Raw genomic sequence first — 16,168 nt, forward strand, 5'->3', positions numbered from 1 at the left:
AAACCCAAGGAGGGGTCGCTATGAGTGGGGTTGGACTCAACGGCACATAAAAACAACAATATTCTTATAGGAGCTCTGGTGGCACAATACCTAAGGCACTTGACTGCTACCCAGAAGACTGGTGGTTCAATCCCACCAACCACTCCTCAGAAGGAAGATTGGGCAATCTACTTCCATAGTGATACCCCCTTGAAAACCCAAGGAGGGGTCACTATGAATCAGATATGACTCGATGGCAGTGAGTTTCGTTTTTGGTTTTACATACATCTTAAAGAAAATTAACTCTGATTTTCAGTAAAATTTCTATTTGTATATTTTTATAAAATCCCTAAAGTCTTTATGTGTGCATTTTTCAATTACTCCCAGTATGTAAATGATCTATGACAAAAATAAAATTAAGGTCCCAATCTAAAAGATGCAGCTGTCTGCAATTCTGTACACAAGCACTGCTTTAAGCCTCTCTCCTTTCCCCCTCTGCCACTTACTCCCTTCATCCTTCCTGCCTTCACTTACTGAAAAAAGACATTAGCAAGTCCCATTGCTACAAAACTTACATTAATTAACATAGAAAAATAATATAATGGCTCTAATAAACTGGCATTAGATATCACAAGGCTCTATGATGAAATTTAATGCCCAAACTGTTCAAGTACTGTAATCACCTCTTACTTTTTTGTATTCTACACTAGATTTCAAGTTCTGAGGACAGAGAAACTTGATTTCACCATTACATACCAACTACATAGCACAGCACAAATTTTAAGGAAGAAACAATCACAATCAATACTTAATAATGAATGAATATTAAAATCTACCAATTAAATAGCATTGTTTTGCTTAAGGAACATTACCCTATGATATTCTAATTGAAAATCAATCATACAAGAGTACAAAATGAATCAAATTAGAAAGGTTGAGGTGGTTATCTCGGACTGCTGTTTTTAGGTGCCACTGAGTCATTTCCAACACAAAGCAACCTGACTGCAGAACAACAAAACACTGCCTGGTCATCCTCACAATCTTTGCTATGTTTGAGCTCAATGTTGTAGCCACTGCCTCAATCCATCTTGTTGAGGGTCTTCCTTGTTTTTGCTGACCCTTTGCCAAGCATGATGTCCTTTCCCAGGGACTGGTCTCTCCTAATAACATGTCCAGGGAAAAAGAGACAATGTCTCACTAATCTTTGCTTCCAAGGAGCATTCTGGCTTTACTTTTTCCAAGTCAAATTCCTATGTTCTCCTGGAGTCCACAGTATATTCAATATTCTTCACCAACACCATAATTCAAAGGCATCAATTCTTCTTTAGTCTTCCTTATTCACTGTCCACCTTTTGCAGCTATATGAGGTGACTGGAAATAACATGGCTTGGGTCAGAAGCATCTATGTCTTCAAAGTGGCATCTTTGCTTTTTAACACTTTCAAGAGGTCCTTTGCACCAGATCTGTCCCAAGTAATATGTCTTTAATTTCTTGATTGCTGCTTCGATAGACATTTACTGTGGATCCAAGTAAAATGAAATCCTTGACAACTTCAATTTTTTTATCCATTTATCAGGATGCTGCTTATTGGTCCAGTTTTGTGGACTGTTTTATGTTGAGGTATAATCCATACTGAAGACTGAAGTCTTTGATCTTCTTCAGTAAGTGCTTCAAGTTCTCTTCATTTTTAGCAAGCAAGGTCCTGTCATCTGCATATCACAGGTTGTTAATCAGTCTTCCTCCAGTCCTGGTGTGGTGTTGTTCTTCATACAGTCCATCTTCTCAGATTATTTGCTCAGCAAAAAAATTGAATAAATTTGATGAAAGGATACAAACCTGACACACACCTCACCTCACCTGACACACAGTATCCCCCTGATCTGTTCAAATAACTGCCTTTCACTCTATGTGTAAGTTCAGTACAAGTACAATTAAGAGTTCTGGAATTCCCATTGTTCGCAATGTTACTCATAGTTTGTTATGATCCACACAGTCCAACGCCATGGTATAGTCAATAAAACACAGGTCAACGTTTTTATGGTATTCTCTGCTTTCAGCCAAGATCCATCTGACATCAGCAATGATATCCTTCATTTCATATCCTCTTCTAAATCCGGCTTGAATTTCTGGCAGTTCACTGTCAATGTAGTAGTGCAATCATTTTTCAATTATCTTCACCAAAATTTACTTGCGTATCACATTAATGATATTATTCAATAATGTCCACATTCCATTGCATCACCTTTCTTTGGAATGGGCATATGTATGGATCTCTTCCAGATAGTTGTTCAGGTAAATCTCTTCCAAATGTCTTTGCATAGGCGAGTGAGCACTTCCAGCATTGTATCTGTTTGGTGAAACATCTCAATTGGCATTCTGTCAATTCCTGAAGCCTTGTTTTTCAACCTTCAGTGTAGCTTGGACTTCTTCCTCCAGTACCATTGGTTCTTGATCATAAGCTTCACCCTGAAATGGTTGAACGTCAACCAATTCTTTCTGGTACAGGGACTCTGTGTATTCCTTCCATCTTCTTTTGATGCTTCCTTCATTGTTCAATATTTTGCCCATAGAATCCTTTAATATTGCAACTCAAGGCTTAATTTTTTTTTCTTCAGTTCTTTCAGCTTGAGGGGTTATCTAATAATTCCAACCAAAAATATTTGATATGGATGAAAGCCAAATAAAAGTTGGAGAAAAGGGAATTGGGACCTACTTCTCTAATACAGACCCTTTCCAGTTGATCGTAAAAATCATTTACTCATAGTCATAAAATGAAAAATGCCTTCTACTTGTACGAAAGAATATTCTGTTCTCTCATACCAAATCTGAATGGACACACACACACACACACACACACACTTATATACATATGTGTATATATTACATAGTTGTTTCAGGTCAAATTCATTAAACACCACAAGAAACATATTTATTCCTGTTCACCCCCTCTCCAACTCTATCCCAAACCCACATTCTGAGTCTTGGTGAAATGTACCACTATTTACTAAATGCCTGGAAGTCTCCTGCCCAGACATCCTTCATAAAGGCCTCCAATAGGCACAATTCCCCCCACTTCCACAGCATCTGCTTCATTTTCTGTCCTCTGATCTCTCTGCCCTAAGTCTAAAGAGGGATCCCCACTCAGACTTCTCTTAAAAAATTCATCCTTCAAACTGTCATGTGAGGATGATCAAATTAATCTTTTTCAAGGTTTCATGGTATAAATGTTAAGCCCCTTGAGAAGTTCTACAATACAGAAACCTGTTTGCTTTTTAATCAGGTATTCCCTAAATCATTTGCCCATGCACCACCCCCGTTTTTTCCACCACAAAACACCTACTAATATCTGGAGAGATACTTTCCATCACTCTGCCCTAAAGCATTAGCCATATCCCAGATTTGTGAGGCTGTAAGATGATTTGAACAGAACCTGTATCAGAGATGGCAGAAGCCAAGGACAGTCTTAAAGCACTCTATAAGGAAGCACCTTATCAGGTAACATAATGCAATAGATCATTATTTTCTAAGTCCTGCTTGGCTAGCCTTGAACTCTTTTCACTATAACATAATACAGACGCTATTACACCACATTATTGACAGGACAATATCATTAAAGAATTTGCAAAAGCTTTGCTGAGATCTAAACTAGTTTTGTTAAAAGTATTCTACTGATCTTGCAACCTAGTTTACCTCTCAACAAAAGAAAGATTGGAAACAAACCCGTAAGAATGGAAGACATCTAGCATCTGTGGGCTGCCACTGCAAACATTTTTTTTAAGATCCCATTTTCTTTAAAAGAGGATTACTGAAAATATTTTATGCTGAACTCCATCATTTTGATTCATCTTCTCTTTCAAAATATGAAGGGTCAGGTTAGGAATTTACCACAACTGTCCAGGAAACCCAGGTTGCCTTTTTGGAAACGGCATAATGACCATGCCTTGAGCAGAATTTCAGTCAACCTGAACACCCTAGTGAATACTGGAAATAATAGGTGATGGGCATGATGCTCATACAATAGAATACTCAAAGGGTAAAGGGAAAGTATTCCTTGCTAAAGTGTATCTTACATAAAATCAGGCTTGTCTCCCCTCACCATGGGAATTATAACAGAGACTCTTGGGACAATGGCAAAAGCCAATATAACCCTTTAATTGTCATGCAAATGTTCTCCCTCAAAAAACATAAAGCAAGTTTCACAAAAGAAAAGTAAAATGTCTAATGGAGGTTCCACTTTAAGTCATGTGTATGCTCTCAGAGAACACTATTTTTGCCAAGGAAAATCTCACTAAAATTTTATCTTTTACAATCTGTATTAAGTTGTCCTTTTCCAAAAGGTAGCAGTTTACTCAGGAATATTAGCAAAGATCCTTTCCAGTTTGTCTTTTATCTGGAAATCTTTTCAGTTTTAATATACCCCCAAACACAGATGCATTTTAAACCCATGGTTTTCTAAAGCTCTTTCAGTATGATAGGAGCTCTACAATATGGCATCTTAAAGACTGCTCCTTAAGAACTTTACAATCTTTACTAGATTGTGTACTTGTAAAAGTTTCCTGTTTGGAACTACTTTTCTGCCATTCCCACTACAGACCTGTTAGGATGTTTCTCACTTTTACAGAAGAAGTAAATGACAGAAACCTGCTCAAGGTCACGTAAGACAGCAGGAGAACCAGTTAGAACTAAGCACACCTGATTTCTATTCACTCACCTAATTCACTGAGCACCTGATCCTTCCAAAATCCCCAAACAAAACCATTTCTACCTTAAAGGAAAAAGCTCCCCTTTAGCTTATTTTTTAAAACTTCTCTCCTCAAGCATTTCTATGGTAGCATGCCATGATGTCAAACATAAAATTAAAACTTCACAGCACGATTTCACAGATGGAGAATACTGTTATCATTACTACATAAATACCATCAATAATAACAGCACCGAGAAAAATGGCAATACACGTTAAAAAGCAATTTTGTGTATTTGAAATTCAGTGGTCTCAATAGTTATCTGCCGCCAAATAAAAGTTTCCTTAACTATGTTATAATAAATGCTTAAAATCGAAGGTGATATAAGTAATTAGGATTTCAACCTGGTCCTTTTTAAATGAAGTAGGAAGTCACGCACCCAAATTCAGTAGTAGGTTAAGGATGCCACCAAAAAAGAAGCTTCATCTCCTTCTCCCCTGCCCTTAGAATTCCAACAAGAGCCACCGAAATCGCAGCCTCTCTCAAGAGTTTCTTGAATATTAGGGTACGGGAAAAGAAAATCTCCAGAGCCCCTTTCACACAGGAGCTTTCGGGATCTGTATCTCCTTCAACTGCCCTTTTTCATCTACACCTCTGGTTGAGATTTGGCAGCTTCCGCAATTAATAGAGGAAAGAAATATTATTCAACCCCCCTTTGAAAACCGTACAAGGAAAACGATCTAAAATTCATCTCTGGAGAAATGGAAGGGTGGTAGACCTCCCACTGCCAAAGGCGGCTCAAAACTGCTCGTTAGGGGGCATTTATCCAAAGTGGTCAAACTTTCCCAAAATAGTCCTCTGGCGGCCAAAGGGGGGAAAAAGTAGAAAACCAAAACAAAACAACAAGCATACAGCACCATACTGACTGTGCCTCCGGATTACGCAGCCACTTCTCCCTGCAAAGTGCACGCTCCCTTTTCGCGGCCGCACGCCGCGCCGGACAAGCGGCGCCCTGCCGCGCGCCCCTACACACCTGCCTCGGCCGGGGTCCGTCTCTGGGCGTCTACCTGTTGCAGCTCTTGTCACCGCCACGACACCCCTGCTGCGGATCCCCCCTAAACCCAACCACATCCAGGCCAGCGACTGCCGCTCTCCCTGCAACGGGAGAGCCCAAGACAGCAGCCCTCTTGCACCCAGGTGACTGCACCGGCTTCCTCAGAGCAGCCTGAAGTTGGCTCGCGTCTCCCCGGTCCAATGACACCCCGGGCACCGAGGGGCGGAGAGGAGGGGGCAGGGCCAAGGCCTGGGCGGGCGAAAGAGGGAGGGAGGGAAAAGGGAAAGAGGGAGAGAGGGCGGGCGAAAGCCCGGAGGGGGAGTGGGCCAGCTGGAGGGCCGGCCCTTTTAAAAGAGGGTCACATGTCCAGATAAAGTTCATGTTGCTAGCCCGCCCCCCGGGCCCTTCCCATTGGCACCGAGGGAAGCAAGGCTCCACGCTGCACCGTGCAGACAGGCTTCTCATTGGACAACCTGGCTTGTCAGTCAGCAAGCGGGCGACATGACTAATACAAAGTTGCTGCGACACAGCCTGGACTCCGTAGCTCCCTTAAAGCCGCAGCAGCGGTGGACGCTTGGGGGCCCGGGCAGCAGCTTTGACACCAGGCACCCACCAAATGCTCCTTCACTCGACCACCCCAAAACTTGCTCACTCCTCTCCGTCCCAACTCCTGGCCGATCCAGCATTTCTGGAGAAAGGTGGAAAGTGTGGTGACGCGGAAGAACTCGGTCTTTTCCACGAGTAGTCCAGGTGTTGTCCCCTTACGCTCTCCACCTGCAGCGCCAGGTGAGCGGCAACCCTGGCCCGGAGGCCTCGCAGAGAGTCCGCGAGCAGGAGAGGACTCCGGGTGGGCTTCGCAGACCCTAAGGTTCCTCTCCCCACCCCTTTCCTCTCTCTACCGAGTTACCTCTCAGCCGAGCAACCACAGCCTCTGCTGCCAGTAAGCAAGAGGACCTGATCACGTACCCACACGATATGAATTTCCTTGTTTTAACCGTGCAGGAAAAGCGGGCAATTGCAGTGCAGCCAAAGCTCTTTAAACACAGCCTCCTCCTCCACCCCACCCCCACTCCCCCAAAAAAGTGCCAGGGTCAAGAACTGTTGCTCTCCTGCCTTATGATTTTGTTGTTGCACTTACTACTTTAGTATTGATTTTTTTCCATTAGTTCTATTTAAAAGAAAACTTACCATCGAAGATTTTCACTTCTTTAAAATGGGGGCGGGGTGCACATAATTGGGGGAAACACAAGAGAGGGGAAGGATCTAAATTGTTTTCTAACTATTTTGTGTCTGCAAGAAGAAATTTCGGTTTCCCTCCGACCGCCTCCATCTCGACTCTCCTCCCGCCTACCCAAACGCTGCAGTTACTAAGCAGAAGGATGGGCTTCTTAACTTTGATTTCTAAAGACTTTTAGGCACCGCGTATTAAGGCTCTGTTTTAAGTCCCCTGCTGGCCCGGAGTCCGGACCAGTGACGTACACACCTAAATCTGGTCCCCCAGCCCCCGGCGACCCGCAGCTCGGCGGCGGCAGCTGTGCAGCCTCCCCCCCCCCCGCACCCTTGCTCCGCGCCCGCCAAAGCCGAAAAAGGGGACACCCAGCGCCCAAAGGCCCCTCCTCTCCTTACAATTAATTAACCTTCGGGATTCCCGACCCCTAATCCGAGGAGACTCGAACTCTCAGCCTCTCCAAGTCGGAACTCCCTGGTAGCGGGGGTGACGGTGACTGCGAAGGCGGCGGCGCCTTCGAAACGGTCTCAGTCCCCGGCTCCGGTGCCCAGCAGTCCCCGCCGAGTGTCCTAACTTTCCCGTGGGGCCCACTGTCACGCGCGCTCTCCTAACCCGGCGAGCAGTAGGGCATCAATCTCACCCCGGCTGAGGGCAGGCGGCGGTAGGAGCTAGGGGAGTCCCGGACCTAAACGCCCCGGCACGATAGGCGGCGGCGGCAGCTTAGCTTGTGCTGCCGAATTATTCATTATTAAAGGAATGGACGTGTCTCTTTTACTAAGTTTTTACCTCCTTAAGGGAGGGCCACTCTTGCCCTGGATCTCAGCTCCTTTCAAAATCTAGGTTAGAACTGTGCAGGGGCAGCTGCTACGACCGGTCGCCCGCCGCCCAGCATCCCTGCCCCAAGGCTGTCCAGCGGGCACCTTGCCTCCTGCTCGCAGCCCACCTCCATTCGCCACCCTGCGCCCTTTGCGCGGACCCTGCCTTCCCCAGGGCCGCCCCCGCGCTCTCTGGGCCCCTCCCGCCGCTGTCAACGCAAAGTAACTGTCGCTGCACTCACCTTTTCTAGGACATGGTGGGGAGACTGGATGGGGGGGCAGCGAGAATCCCGCCGCCGCCGCCGCCACCAGCAAGTCCAATATTAGCAGAACAGCGGTGAGGATGGAGAGGATGATAATTCCAGCAGTCACCCTACTGACGGTGGGTAGAGCAATAGAGCAGTAGTGTTGTTACCCGCTGGAGGCGGCTAGGCGACGGCGCCAAATCGCGCACAGGGGGACGCGGTCGCCCGCCCGCCCCCAGCAGTGGCAGCCAAGCTCAGGCTGGGCCCCTGTCCCTGGGCAGCTCGTCCGCTCAGCTTTCACGACTGCAGCTCTGGGAACCGAGAAGTCCGGTGGGACAATCCCACGCTGGCCGCCTCGAAGCGCGGCTTTCCGCGCCCCCTCCCTGGGCCTGGGGTGGCCGATGACAGCTCGGGCGGCGGAGCGTGTGTGTGTGTGTGTGTGTGTGTGTGTGTGTGTGTTTGAGGGGGCGGCCACAGGGGGAGCTCGCAGCGCCGCAGCCCCTTCCCCGGGTCACACCCTCGCCGGCGGGAGGAGGCAACACAGAGTCCAGCCACTGGTTTTGGAAAAGGGGCTGGGGGCGTCAATAGCCGCCCTGTCACCCCAGCCACTGGCAGCAAGGAGGCTGAGGGAAAGGAACCCAAATGCACGCCGCCCCTCCACACGGTCCCCCAAAGTCCAGCCCTGACCTCGTGGCCACGATCTCAGGTGCAGTTCCCACCAGCGGGGGAAAGCGAGGACTGGGGACCACGCGTGGGGGGCGGGAGAAAAAAGTTTCTTTTCCTTCTCCCTCTCTTCCTCTGCTGCCCACCGGCAGAAGCTGCTCCTCTCCCCTCCACCCCCACCTTGCTTGCTGCGCCTCTGCCCCACCCCCACCGTGGGGGGGCACCGAGGAAGGACTGGGTGTCTGCGCGCGGGAGCGTGTGGGGAGAGTGGAGAGGTACGGCGGCCGCGGCCGGTCCCTGCGCTCTGACGGCCGCTCATACGCGGGCCGCGGCAGCTCAGCAGAGCAAGCAAGCAGGGGGCTGCGCGCCAGGCCCCCTCCCGGTCCCTCGCTGAGCGCCGCGCGCCCTCGAGTCGCCTTGCGCGCCCCCGCGCCCTCGCGCCCGCATGCCAGGCTGGGCAGACACCTACGCAGACGCGAAACCGAAAGGGGCAGGGGGGGGGTGGCGAAGGAGCTGGTAGGGCGGTGTTCGGCGCGCGGGCACCGCGAGGCGGATGGAGGGGAGACAGGAGATCCCGGGATTTTCCCACTTCTGCTGCTTCACGGAGCTGCCTGCCTCTTTCCAGCTCCGGAACCTCCCCAAAGTCCGACCCTACACCCCACCAACTAGCTCCGCCGTACAGACCCTCCCATTAGGGGATGTGTGTGTTAGTGTGAGTGCCCTGGCGCGTCTTCACGCGCACTCACGTGTGTGCGGGATACACTTCAACCCCAGACTCCACCGCACCATTACATACACCCTTAGGTGCTAGATGGGGATGGGGACACGTTATGCTTGTCACTACCACGTACTTGCTCCCCTATTTGTTGTCCATTCTTACAAAATTATACCCCGCGAAGTGACTACACACACTTCTCTCCCAGTTGAACACTCGTGTTTCTTCTCATTCAGTAGGCCCTCTTCGCTGGATTCTTAATAGTTTTCTTAAATACCTGTGAAAGGTGCTCTTCCATTCCCGCACAATACCATGTTAAAAACGGAGCTGTCGGGTTAAAACAATCACTGCGTTTCTTCAATAACATTCCTACCTACTCTTCTGATACTGAGTTTCCATTGTATTGGTCACCCACAGTGTTGGCGTTACTCAGTTCTTAGATGGCTTGATGTGGCATTTTGGCCTCTATCAACAAGCAATCTTTTGCCTTAGTTTCCTTATTTGTAAAACAAGATGGCTTTCTAGGTCAGTATTTGTGAAGTTCTTATATCTAACTGGAGTTGAGAAAATAATATTTAAATACCACTATTTTCATAATTAACATGTTAATAGATATTCCATAACTTTAAAAAGAGCCTCCATTTAAAAGTGGACTGATGTCAGCAAAAGTTCAATTTTGAGATGCATAAAAAATTAGTTGGATTTACATAGATGGATTGATATAATGTACAGATGGATAGGTATTGGTAAAGCATATATAACGCAGCAACGCAATGCACTGTCTTATTAATGGTAGAATCTAGGTGGTGGGTATGCAGGTGTTCACTGTAAAATTCCTTCAACTTTCCTGTGTAATTGATAATTTTCATAATAAAATATTGGAGAAAAGAGTCCCCCCCCCCTTTTAAGGTAAACTGTATATGTAAATTCTGTTTACCAAATTGATAACTTAGGCATTGTTTACTGATGATTTGCCATAAGAAATCTTTACCTAGTTAGTCCACCACTATTTTAATTAATTTAATCAATAATTTCAATTACGGACAACTTGCCAACGACCCAACTCAAGGAAAATGGGGTTATTATAACTGGACTTAGATGACGTCTTCCTGTGTGTCTTGTCCATTTCACAAATAACTATTCTCAAATTTTAACCTTTCCTGTCTTTAAAATAGTTTGACATTACAAGGTTAAGATTGAGGTGTTTAAGTGTAGATCCTCTTTTGACAGTTTTTTCCACACGGGTCCTTATGCCCATAGAGAGCAACTTCTTTTATCCTTTGGGAGAGATAGTATGGGATTTGCAATTATTAATAAACCCACTGCCCACTGTCATAGAGTCAATTCCAACTCAGAGTGACACAGTTGTGTTTCCAAGGCTATAAATCTTTAAGGAAACAGACTGTCTCATCTTCCTCCTGTGGAGTAGCTGGTGGGATTGAACCACCAACCTTCTGTTTAGCAGCCAAATGCCAAGGCTTTATCTGTTTCTGGATATCTGAATATTTAGATATTTGCCCAAATGTATGAACAATTATATTTCCTTTAGGCAAACACCTCTTTGTTTCCCTCTGCTCTGGTGGCTTGTTAAACAAGAGATGATCCCTTGCCACTCTGAAAGATGAACAGCTCTGGGATAAGAGCCACAGCTTCTTCATCTGAAGAGAAGGGGACACTGGTTTTGTTTGGAATTGCCCCACAAGTGATGCCTCTGACAGACTCCACCAAACGTGACATTGCAGAGTTTTCTAGCTGTTTGGAATATTCTTCATTCCAATGCCCACTAACAGAGAGCATTATCAACTTAAAATGTATGCCTAATAATGTCATTGCTAGCTTTTTTTTTTTTTTTTAAGAAATTTGTTCTTTTCATCCTTTTTAAGTACCCATTTTTTCTTCATAAAAGGATGGAAATATGCTTTTAAGAAATATGAAAAGTAATAAAAAGGACCTTAACCTGTCTCCTGTACAGCTGCCAAATAGTCTTAAATCTTGAAGCAGCATCAGATATCTCCCCTTTTGACAATTGTTCACAGTCACTGAACCTTAGGACACCTCCCTCCCCCATCCCATTAGTGTCAAACTCCCTGAGGTTTGCCACAGTAAAGTGCACGACTCAGCGTTTGCAATTTACATGTGTGACATCACATCCTCTATTATATAACTTCAGATACAGAGCCTAATATCATCTAAGTTTGTGTTGGAAAAAAATGCTCCCTTGCTTTTCCTTTCGGCTTTAGTAGAACCACCCCTTAGTTCCCTTTTCCTAATCCTATTTCCCCAACAGCTGATGGGGTTGGAGTGGGAATTGGGCATAGGGAGGCATGTAGTTGTTTAAACTGTAAAATCATGAGCCATAAAATTACTAAATAAATTGAACATATTTTTAAATATATATATTTTTCCTTTATATCTTTATTTATTGGCAAGAAAGTGAAGACAAATAGTTATCATATAATTTAATTGTATTTAATAATTTTTAGAAGTTAAAAGCTAAGCATTTGCCCACAGTTAACAGACATTAATAAGCCTAGCCATACTGGCAATTTTTTTTTTTTCCTTTCTAAAAAGCTAGCCCTTCTTTTTATTTTTATTTTTGTTTTTCCTTTTCCCTGCCTGTTACCAGCTGTTGGAAAGAGTTGAGAAAGACAGGGAGCATCAGGGAGAAAAAGGAGGGGGGTGTTAGAGAATATGAATAGAGGAATAATATAAGATAGAACTTCTTCTTTGTTTATTGCAAAACACACATGTTACAGTTTATAAACACTGCAAGCAAATAAGAAATTGTGGACCAGAAGATAAATACAAAACATATCAGGGTTTTGTTAATATTTGAAAATAGCCCAAGCTCAATTTTCTAGACTACTGGGAATATTTTTATTAGCTTTGTTATTCATTACTTTCTGTGTTTGTTTACCTAACTATTTATTCATCTATCTACTTTAATTCCATTTGTAGTTATTTGAAATAGAAAATACACAAACCTAATATATTTCTATGGCCAGATTTTGAGATGACAGAGCACCAAACAGCACATGCATCACAATTAGTGTGCCATATTATTAGAAGCAAATCAGATTTCACTGTGCCTACACTGATGTTCTAAATTTAGAAATAATGTACAGTAGTTGGAAAGGCGGGTCGAAACTTAGAGCAGTATATTTTAATAAAATAAAGACATTTTCAATTTATCCTCTTTTTCTCATATATTCTTGGTTTAGTACAAGAAATTTATCACCTTGAAGTAACTGTGCTAATCTTATATAAATAACTGCATGGTTTGTGTGCTCATTAGGATTATCCGTGGAACTTGTTTCTCTGATATTATGTGCAGTAACAACCACAGAAAAGTGAAACAACCCAGTGGGTCAGGTGTGGAAAACCTGAATCTCTATTGAACTTGATGAAAAACCCATTTAGAATCTCTCATTAGGACTTCACAGGAGAGTTATCTTTTCAGTACTTGGCACTATATTTTTAGCAGCATTTTAACAGCTGTCAGTAACAACATTTTGATCAACACAAGTTTTTTTGTTTTTTTTTTTAATTCTAACAGAGATGATTGCAAAGAAATAAAATGCTTCAGGATTTAAAATTTTAGCTAGGAAAATTTCAGAAAAGGTATTTTGTTGCAGTGTAAAGTATTAATAATGCATTCGGGACAGGTAATAAGGTGTCCACATAAAACCAAATGAAGCCAAGCAGATTTTTAAATTTAAATTTCGTAATGCCTATGTTGGGGAGAAAGATGAGGCAGTCTGCTCCCATAGAGATTTACAGCCTTGGGATCCCTATGGGGCAGTCCTACTCTGCCCTACAGGACTGCTATGAGTCAGAATGGACTCCACATCAGTGAGTGTGTGTGATTTATGTACACATAATATAGATGTTTTATTTTTAAATGGTGTGTTCAATGTTAGAAGCAGAAAAATCATAATTAGAAAATGTTCAGTGTATAGTGTTGTATATTCACAAGTAGGTCAAGAATAGCCGTGTGGGGCACCTGAAGTGAATAAAACCTTTCCCCTAACATTAGAGTTTGTAAAGAGAGGTTATCACATGACAGCTATATGACACTAGGAACAGCAGACAGAAAAATATAAGAAGCTATATGACAGATGTCATCTTTATTCCTAAAGATAGAGGTAACTTTGCTATGGGTAATGCATTACAAAGCAAACTAAATTTCTGCTAGTGTCAAATTTCCTTACCACCTGTAGCCTCCCCAAATAGAGTAATTTTTGTTCCAAGGAAAGTAGAAGTAATGATAAACCAAAAACAAACCAAACTCACTGCCATCAAGTCGTTTCTTACTCATAGTCGTTGGGTTTCTGAGGCTGTAAATCTTTACGGAAGTAGATCACCCAGTCTTCTTTCCTCGGGGCAGCTGGTGGATTTGAACTGCTGACCTCCAGTTAGCAGTCAAGTGCCTTAACCAGAAGTAACAATAGCATTGTTAATAATGGTTCTCTGGAACCATTTTATTTGGAAGTCTTCTGCCTCATTTTGAAGACTTAATCCAAAATTTCAATCTGTCTCAAAACCCAAAAACTGACTGCCATCGAGTCAATTCTGACTCTTAGTGACACTATAGGACAGTATAGAACTGCCCTCATAGGATTTCCAAGACTGGAAATCTTTACAGAAGCAGATTGCCTGATCGTTCTTCTGCAGAGTGGCTGGTGGGTTCGAACTGCCCACCTTTTGGTTAGTAGTAAAACACAACTAAGGTAGTTGAGGACTTTCTGTTTCATTTAGCTGGTACAGTGGGTAAATGTATTCATTGTTATACAAAATTATATTTTTATTTTATTACACTTACTTTATCTAATCCTTTTTGGGGTACCAATCTACTGTTCTTTCTATATGAAGAATTTTTCATTGCTTGATAGGATTTTTTTTTCAAAAGACATGCAATTTTAGTAAAAATTGAGGTTAGATTCTTTTTTTCTTTCCTAGCACAAACCCCCTGCCAGGTGCAAATCTCTCAGTGTTGATAGTTTTTCAGACTATTGTATGGTTTAATTAATGCATCAATTTTGGAAAACAAATATCCACAGGTAAAAATGAAACATGTATGAACACTTTCTACATGGAAGGTATAAGTATATGCTATGCCAATTATTAATATTTAAACCACAATCTATTTTGAAATACTTAGTGCTAATTATAGCTAGATTTTAATATTTTATCAAAACAAGTAGACATGTTTCCTTTCAACCTAGTTCATTACTTAAAAAAAGAACAACTCTTTAATGCCCTTTATCATGAATGTGGTGGAACCTTGTTTTCTAAGTAGAGGCTGAGCAGTCTTACACTGCTAATGCATACTGACAATAGCTATTGCTTGCCTGTGTAAAGGACTAAATATGCACTTAAAATCTTGGTTTTTCAATAATGCATTTATAAATGTAATTTATACTTTGTTGTTCTTATTTAATAGAAAAATATATTTTTACAATAATTATATATCACACAGAGGAAAATTATCCAGAAAATTAGTTTTTATTATATATATTATTAAATAGAGACGCTTTGGTGGTGTAGTGCCAAGGCATTTGACTGTTAACCAGAGTCTGGCGGTTCAAACCCACCAGCCACTCCTCTGAAGGAAGACTGGGCAATCTACTTCCATAGTGATACTGCCTCAGAAACCCAAGGAGGGGTCACTATGAGTTGGTTTTGAAACAATGACAGTGAGTGAATATTATTAAATATGTTATTTCATACACATGTTATTAAATAATATATGTTTACTATTTCAACATATACCATTACCCTACTCATTTATAAATTATGCTGTTTAAATTTCCAAATTGAGTACAACATGAGCTGGTATGTCGCCTGAAAATGTAATCAGCAATCTTTAAATAACCATTATTTATAATAAAAATGTATATTATTGTTAAAACTCAATGACACTTGCCAAGGAACACAATGGAATATCATATACACTTACCTTTTTACCAGTAAGTGTTATTTTTATGGCACCATAAGATTATACTGTTGTTGTTGTTATGTGCCCTCCCCTTGAGTAGGACCCGACTCATAGAGACCCCTCCTTGGGTTTCTGAGGCATTATCACTATGGAAGTAGATTGCCCAACCTTCCTTCCGAGGAGTGGCTGGTGGGTTTTAACCATCAGCCTTCTGGTTAGCAGTCAAATGCCTTAGGCACTACACAACCAGAGCTCCTATTATAATACTAGAACACAACTAATGGTACATTAACAAACATATGACGGATCCAGTAGCTAAATTAAGATAATCAATCAGAGCAATTACACTCACTGAAAAAGTCAAGCAAACACTAACTTTTGCAGAAAATTAAAAAACCCAAGGTGCAATAAGGAGTCCCAATGTCCAGTCTCCTTAATGAAACTTTCAGCATAGAGCTACCAGCTGCTCTGCAAGAGAAAGATGTGGCAGTCTGCTTTTGTAAGGATTACATCCTTGGAAACCTTATGGGGCAGTTGTACTCTGTACTTTAGGGTCTCTATAAGCAGAAATCGACTTCATGAGCAATGGGTTTTTGGTTTTGGCCCCAGAGTATAGCAAGTGAAACAATAGCCTCCAGCATGCTCACTTTGCAGAGTTTAAGTTATTGTTGGTAATGCTGCTGGGATGGGGTGGGGAAGGAATGAGAAACAAGAATGTCATGTAGTGATAAATGGGAAGGAGTGGTCATAGTCACATAATCATTGGAATAATAGGGTTGGCTAGTAGTGTCAAGGACTTCCTTCTCTCACACACAGCTTTCAGATTCTATGTTGACTGTTCATGACCTG

The sequence above is a fragment of the Orycteropus afer genome, unplaced genomic scaffold, assembly GCF_000298275.1.
Source record: "Orycteropus afer afer isolate SDZICR_OR568_19922 unplaced genomic scaffold, OryAfe1.0 scaffold00415, whole genome shotgun sequence".
In the NCBI taxonomy this organism is placed as follows: Eukaryota; Metazoa; Chordata; class Mammalia; order Tubulidentata; family Orycteropodidae; genus Orycteropus; species Orycteropus afer.